Raw genomic sequence first — 7,886 nt, forward strand, 5'->3', positions numbered from 1 at the left:
ATCTATCTATCATCTATCATCTATCATCTATCTATCTATCTATCTATCTATCTATCTATCATCTATCATCTATCTATCTATCTATCTATCATCTATCTATCTATATATCTATCTATCTATCATCTATCTATCTATCTATCTATCATCTATCTATCTATCATCTATCTATCTATCATCTATCATCTATCTATCTATCATCTATCATCTATCTATCTATCATCTATCTATCTATCATCTATCATCTATCATCTATCATCTATCATCTATCTATCTATCTATCTATCTATCTATCTATCTAGTTGTCTATCTATCTATCTATCTATCATCTATCTATCTATCTATCTATCATCTATCTATCTATCTATCTATCTATCTATCATCTATCTATCTATCATCTATCATCTATCTATCTATCTATCTATCATCTATCATCTATCATCTATCATCTATCATCTATCTATCTATCTATCTATCTATCATCTATCATCTATCTATCTATCATCTATCATCTATCTATCTATCATCTATCTATCTATCATCTATCTATCTATCTATCTATCTATCATCTATCATCTATCTATCTATCATCTATCATCTATCTATCTATCATCTATCTATCTATCATCTATCATCTATCATCTATCTATCTATCTATCATCTATCTATCTATCATCTATCTATCTATCTATCTATCTATCTATCATCTATCTATCTATCTATCTATCTATCATCTATCTATCTATCTATCATCTATCTATCTATCTATCTATCTATCTACTTATCTATCTATCTATCTATCTATCTATCATCTATCTATCTATCTATCTATCATCTATCTATCTATCTATCTATCTATCTATCATCTATCTATCTATCTATCTATCTATCATCTATCTATCTATCTATCATCTATCTATCTATCTATCTATCTATCTATCATCTATCTATCTATCATCTATCATCTATCATCTATCTATCTATCATCTATCTATCTATCATCTATCATCTATCATCTATCATCTATCATCTATCTATCTATCTATCTATCTATCTATCTATCATCTATCTATCTATCTATCTATCTATCTATCTATCTATCTATCTATCTAGTTGTCTATCTATCTATCTCTATTTATCACATGTTCTTCCTGGGTCAACAAGCTCAGGCTGCCCAAGGAGCTGCTGATGTACAGAGGAATTTGGGAGTCTCTCCTTTGTACCTCTACAACTGTCTGGTTTGGCACAGCAACCAAACTAAAAGTCCCCTAAAGAGAGAAGACGGCAAGGAAATTACAGGCAGCAGAGAGAAAGCAGAGTTGCTTAACTCGTTCTTTGCATCGGTCTTCATGCAAAAAGAAACTATAGCCCAACCTACCAACAACGTAACTGTGAAAGACAGACTAGAAATAAAAGTTGAAAGGCTTCAGCGAGGTATTTGACAAAGTAGAACACTCCCCTCCGCTCTGCTCTGTTCTACTCTGCTCAACACAACTCAACTGAACTCAACTATCCTCTACTCTCCTCAACTCTCCACAGCTCCCCTCTCATCCCTTCTGCCTTTATATCTCTGCCCCAGGGGCCGTGACATCACCGCATTATGTTCTCATGGGGGACAGCTGGTGTCATGACCCAAGGGGCCTCTTACTCCCCAAGATAATAGGGATGGGATATGGAGGGTCCCCTGGATAACCCCCTTGATAACATTAGCGACATTATGGGGAGCAAAGCTAGGGGTCACTATGGAATGACCCACTGTGATGGTGTCCCTCAACGTGCTAGATCTCAAAAGAACCTAACCAAGATTAAGGCTGATCAACTTTGTTCTTTGATTGGCTAAGTCTGCCACTGAGCATAGGACTAAAACATTCCAAATTAATAAGGGAGTAAGGCAAGGTTGCCCCCTATCCCCTTTATTGTTTATTTTGGCCTTAGAAGTTCTTTTACGGAAAATTAGAATTAATGAGGAAATAAAAGGACTGAAGATCAGGAAGGAAATTTACAAGACGCAAGCATTTGCAGACGATGTAGCCTTAATCCTTGAAGACCCCATAGAATCAGGACCAAAAGTGCTAGAGGAATTAAGTAAATATGGAGAGGTGGCAGGCTTCACATTGAACAAAACCAAAACCAAAGTATTGATTAAGAATACAACTGAGAGCCAGAAAAACAAGTATTAGGACTACAGGTTGCCAAAAAAATTAAATACCTAGGAATTTGGATTACATCAAGATGTTCGACCTTAAAAGACGACAATTATACTCCCCTAATTAGGAAGATGAAACAAGACCTTGACAGATGGAAGAAATAAGATGATCACTTTTGGGCAAGATAGCCACAATTAAGATGAATATTCTCCCCAGAATACTATTTTTATTCCAAAACATACCGGTAAATTTAGAGAAAAAGTTTTTTTTAGAATTAGACAAAATCATCAGAGAATTTATATGGGAGGGGGAAAAACCGAGGTTTTCTATTAAAATTTTAAGGGGCAAAAGAGATATAGGTGGATTTGGACTCCCCGATTGGGAAATATATTACAGGGCAGCTAAGCTAGTCTGGATAAGAGATTGGATCACCCTGGAAAATGAGAGGATTCTTACCCTAGAAGGCCACGATTTGCAAAAAGGGTGGCATGCCCACATTTGGGATGTAGAGAAGAAAAGGAAGACATATTTCCATAGACATAAAATTAGAGACTCATTGATACAAACATGGACCCCGATTAGGCAAAGATATTACAAAAAAATTCCAAGTTGGCTCTCAACGATGGAGGCCCTGATCCACCCCACTAGATGGAGGATGGAGAAAATGGGCAGATACAAAGATATCTTAGACAAAGGAGGGAATCTTAAATCAAATGATACTTTACGAGAGCAAGGAATAACTTTAGATTGGTGGACCTATTCACCAATAAAATCTAGATATCAGAAAGACAAAGAACAATACGGTTTAGAACTTGGATCAAATGGATTGGATAAAGTCCTGATGGGAACAAATAAAAAGATTCTGGCCAAACTATACAACTATTTATTAGGTGATGACAAGTCCGAAGATATCACAAAGAATCAAATAAATGCATGGGAGAAAAATATAGGGCGTGATATAAATTTTGGGGAACGGGAGGAGGCATGGAATAGGAATCTTAAATTGACTACAGCTGCGACATACAAGGAAAACCATTATAAAATGCTACATAGATGGTATTTAGCCCCGGCCAGACTAGCAAAGATATACCCTAATATACATCCTAATTGTTGGCAATGTGGCCACGGTCAAGGCACCTTCTTTCACATGTGGTGGACATGCCCGGAAGCGAAAGGATATTGGAACAAAATCAGGAGATGGTTATATGAAATAATTGGCGAAGATATTGAATTAACACCAGAGATATTTCTCCTGGGAATAGTAAAGAAGCCATATGGAAAGGAAAAGATACATTTAATGATCCACATAATTAGAGCCGCCAGATTGGCATACGCACAGTACTGGAAAGAGAAAACCCAACCACCAGAAGAGCTCACAATTAGGAAAATATTGGAGTGAGCAGAGATGACTAAATTAACTCATGAATTAAACGATGATGAGAAGTCAGTTTATTATATTGTGTGGGAAAGGTGGTACAAGTGGATGCATGATAAAATGAAAGAAAGACCTAAAGGTGTGTTAAATAACGGTAAAAAGTGATTTGAAATATCACCAAGTATTATTGATGTATATAGTTAAAACACTGCACATCTGATACTAACTGAAAATGTCAGTACACTTATGTTTTTTTTCTTTTTTGTAAAAAATCTCAATAAAGTTTCTCAAAAAAACCACAAAAAACATTAGCGACATTATGGGGAGCAAAACTAGGGGTCACTATGGAATGACTCAGTGTGATGGTGTCCCTCAACGTGCTAGATCTCAAAAGAACCTAACCAAGATTAAGGCTGATCAACTTTGTTCTTTGATTGGCTAAGTCTGCTACCGAGCTTGGTTTTTTAATTTTTCTTATTATGAGATATGAGATATATGAGATATGATATACTGGTGTAGGGTTTCCTGCATGGGCAGGGGTTGGATTAGGAGACCTCCAAGGTTCCTTCCAACTCTCTAATTCTATTCTATTCTATTCTATTCTATTCTATTCTATTCTATTCTATTCTATTCTATTCTATTCTATTCTATTCTATTCTTATGGAGTCCTTGGCTTACAACCGTTCTTTTAGTGCTGGTTCAAATTACAACAGCACTGAACAAAGTATTTTTCACACTTATGACCATTCTGGCATCTCCACGGTCATATGATCAGAATTTGGACCTTTGGCAAGTGACTCACATTTATGACAGTCGCCGTGTCCCAGGAGTCACGTGATCCCCTTTTGCGGCCTTCTGACAAGCAAAGCCAAGGGGGAAACCTGATTCACTTAACAACCATGTTACTAATTTAGGAATTGCAGTGATTCACTTAACAACTGGCAACAAAAATGTTGGGCTCAGTTGTGGTCGTAAATCGAGGACTACTTGTATATATGATTTTTTGGGGGCTCCAGTTTCTGCACTGCCCATCATCGCTGAAGTGTTGTAGTAGTTTTGGTAAAACTCTCCAACGATACAAAAGCTGCAGTTGAAAACAAAGTCTTTTTAAAAAAAAGCCAAACAGGTTTGTTTTTTTAAAAAAGGTAAAAGGGACAATTGCAGAGTTGAAAGGAGAGGAAGCTCCTTCTTCCCTGTGGAAATTGGGATCGTAGAAAACACCCAGGAGCATAGAAGAGTCCAAAGGCAGATGCAAGAATAAATGTGATAAATGTATTTATTCATATAACAAAACATATTAACTATATACAAAGGCTGTCTTAATATCCATTAGGGTAGGGGGCACACAGCGTGTGTGACTACCCCTATCAAAGATCATGTCTCATGGAGAACAAACGTAAAAGAGAGCATAGTGGAAAGGTTAGAGGGGGTTTTATACTCAGTGTAAGCCCCTCCTCTCCACATAGGGGTGGGGGCACTTCCTGCCTCCACTAATGTCTGTATGATATATGTGCCAATGGCTTGCAAATACTTGACAGTTCCCCTCCTTGCGAGCCAATGGCATGCAAACATACAAATGCAATGCACAACAAATTTTACCCTGTGAGACATAACTTTTTACACAGATCTTTGTGCCTATCTGCTGGTAGAGGTTTTGTGAAAATATCAGCTGTTTGATATTTGGTCTGACAATGTGATAAAGATATAAATCCCATCTCTACTAGTTGCCTAACATTTTGATAGCGGATATCGATATGTCTGGACCTTTTTCCCACCGCATAGGCTTTGGCAATGCCTATGGCCCCGGTGTTGTCTTCTATAATTTGGATGGGCAAAGTCGGTGGTGTCCAGATGCTAGAAATTAAGGCATCAAACCATATCAGATCGTTCCCTGCCTCTGATAAGCATGCATATTCGGCCTCAGCGGTGGAGCACGAAACAAATTTCTGTTGCCCCACATGCCAATGGATGGGTGCCTCATTTAATAGTACCAAGAAGCCCGAAGTACTCCTACGTGTCTTGGTATCTCCGGCCCAGTCCGCATCTGCGAAGCATTTTAATTGGGCCTTGTCTCTATTCTCAGGTTCCAAGCGAAGCACGTAATCTGCTGTGGTCTTGAGATACCTTAATAGCTTTTTAATGGCTAACCAGTGGAACTGGGTAGGATGTTCCACTTGTCTAGATAGCAGGTTTACGGCCAGGGCAATATCTGGACGGCTCCAGTTACTTATATATAGTAATGAGCCAATCACTGACCTAAATAGAGTATTATTTTGGAACTCTGGGCTATCCTTGTGTGCCAATCCATAATAGTCGGTCTGCATTGGGATAGCCGTTGGCTTGCTATCTTCCATTTTACATTTCACCAAGAGTTCCTCTATCTTTTCCTTTTGGGAGAGAGCAAAACCTTTTGGTGTAGTGATGATTTGTACGCCTAGGTACTTGTCCACATATCCTAAAGACTTTAGAGTGAACTTTTTTTGTAGGGTCCTGGCAAATATAATACTTCCCCCCTTGTCAGGCCCTATATATAAAAGATCATCGACATACACTAGGACTTTCTCCAGCCCCCCTTTGGTATCCCTTGTGAAGGTACATTTATCAGCTGGAGATGGATGGAAACCCAGTGATTTGAGAGTTTTAGTCAGGCATTTGTACCACAGTCTGCCTGATTGTTTGAGGCCGTACAAACTTTTCTTCAGAAGCCAGGTGTGGCCTTCCTGCCGTTGAAATCCGGGGGCACCTCTGACGTAAATTTCTTGTTTTAGATGTGCGTGTAAATAAGCAGTTTGCACATCAAATTGAAAAATGTGTTCCCCATGTGCTGCTGCGGTGACCAAAGCAGCCCTCACACTTTCCGCTCTCACGGTGGGGGAGTATGTTTCATCAAAGTCCTGCAAGTAGCGCTGTGCGTAGCCTTGTGCTACCAGCCGGGCCTTATAGAGGAGTTTGTTGTTGGGCATTGGCTTGACCTTGTAGACCCAACGGGTGCCAATTGCTTTCCTCTTTTTGGGGACTTCCATGGGGATGAAGACTTTCAATTTTTTGAGACTGTCCATTTCCCGCTCCATTGCCACCCTCCACCTGCGCTGTTCTTCCTCGGGAAGCTGAAGGACATCTGAGTACGTTTTAGGGGCCATGGTAACGCTGTTGACCGAGGCAACACAGCCAATGTCCAACCTTTTGGGTGGCACCCCTTTATTGGAGCGTTTTGATCGTCTGGGAAATTGCCACTCACCATCATCATTGTCATCCGGAGCATCGGTGTCAGAATTGGAGCTGCCGGAAGTATCTTTCCAATCAAAATGGGGCGGGCCTCTGTCCCAGGCGCTGCGAAGATATGGTCGTTTAGGTGAGGCAGGAGGTGTGAAGTCACCCAGGGATTCCTTGTCTGAATCGTCAGAGTCAGGTAGGGATTCATCACCATCTGGATCTTCGCTGGTCAGTTGCTTGGAGTTTGTTGGTTCATCCTCTTCAGGTGGTGCTGCTTGTTCAGTGTCGCTTCTAATAGGGGAATAACCGGGTTCATTGGAATGAATTTTTGACCAATTTGACCCCTCCTCAAAGGAAGCTGATCTAGAGACAATGACAAGGTTATTTTTGTCTACAAACCTAGAGGCCTTGCTGCCGGTTGCATAACCTATAAATCTGAGCCTCCTTGATGCCTTGCCCCCCTTTCTTCTGAGGTGCTTGGGAATATGGACCCAGGCATAGGAACCAAAAATTCTCAGGTGTGAGAGGCTAGGTTTCCTTCCATGGACCAGGAAGTATGGGGTTTGGTTAATGGCACTACTCCACGTCCTGTTGACTAGATAATTAGCCATTTTGACCGCTTCTGCCCAAAAAACTTGGCTCATGTCAGCATCTGCAAGTAGGCAGTTCATGACATTCTGCAGCACTCCATTTCTCCTTTCTGAAATACCATTCTCGGACGGAGTTCGAGGGGATGATTTAAAATGGAGGATACCTCTCTCCTTCATCCACTTTTCAAAAATCTCGGATGTAAACTCAGTCCCCCTATCACTCTGCACCTGAGCGATGCACACCTTGTGTTGCGTTTGGATCTGGTTGTAAAGATATTTGAAGTTGGTAAAGACTTCAGTTTTGTCCTTTAAAATAAATACATGGCCATAACGAGAGTAATCATCTACTACCGTTAAAAAATAACGCCCCCTACCAAGGGAGGGTCTAAAAGGACCAACCAAATCCATGTGTACCAGCTGATAAGGGTACCTTGCACGACGGGAAGAGACCTTAGGTATAGCAGCAGTTTTAGATTTTGCTGCCTTACAGATGGCACATTCCAAATAGGTATTACAATTCTTTATCTTAAGCCCATCAGAAAAATCTTGCATTTTCTTAATAAC

This window comes from Pituophis catenifer, unplaced genomic scaffold (genome assembly GCF_029215685.1).
Source record: "Pituophis catenifer annectens isolate HBS135680 unplaced genomic scaffold, rPitCat1.0.hap2 SCAF_10, whole genome shotgun sequence".
Lineage (NCBI taxonomy): Eukaryota > Metazoa > Chordata > Lepidosauria > Squamata > Colubridae > Pituophis > Pituophis catenifer.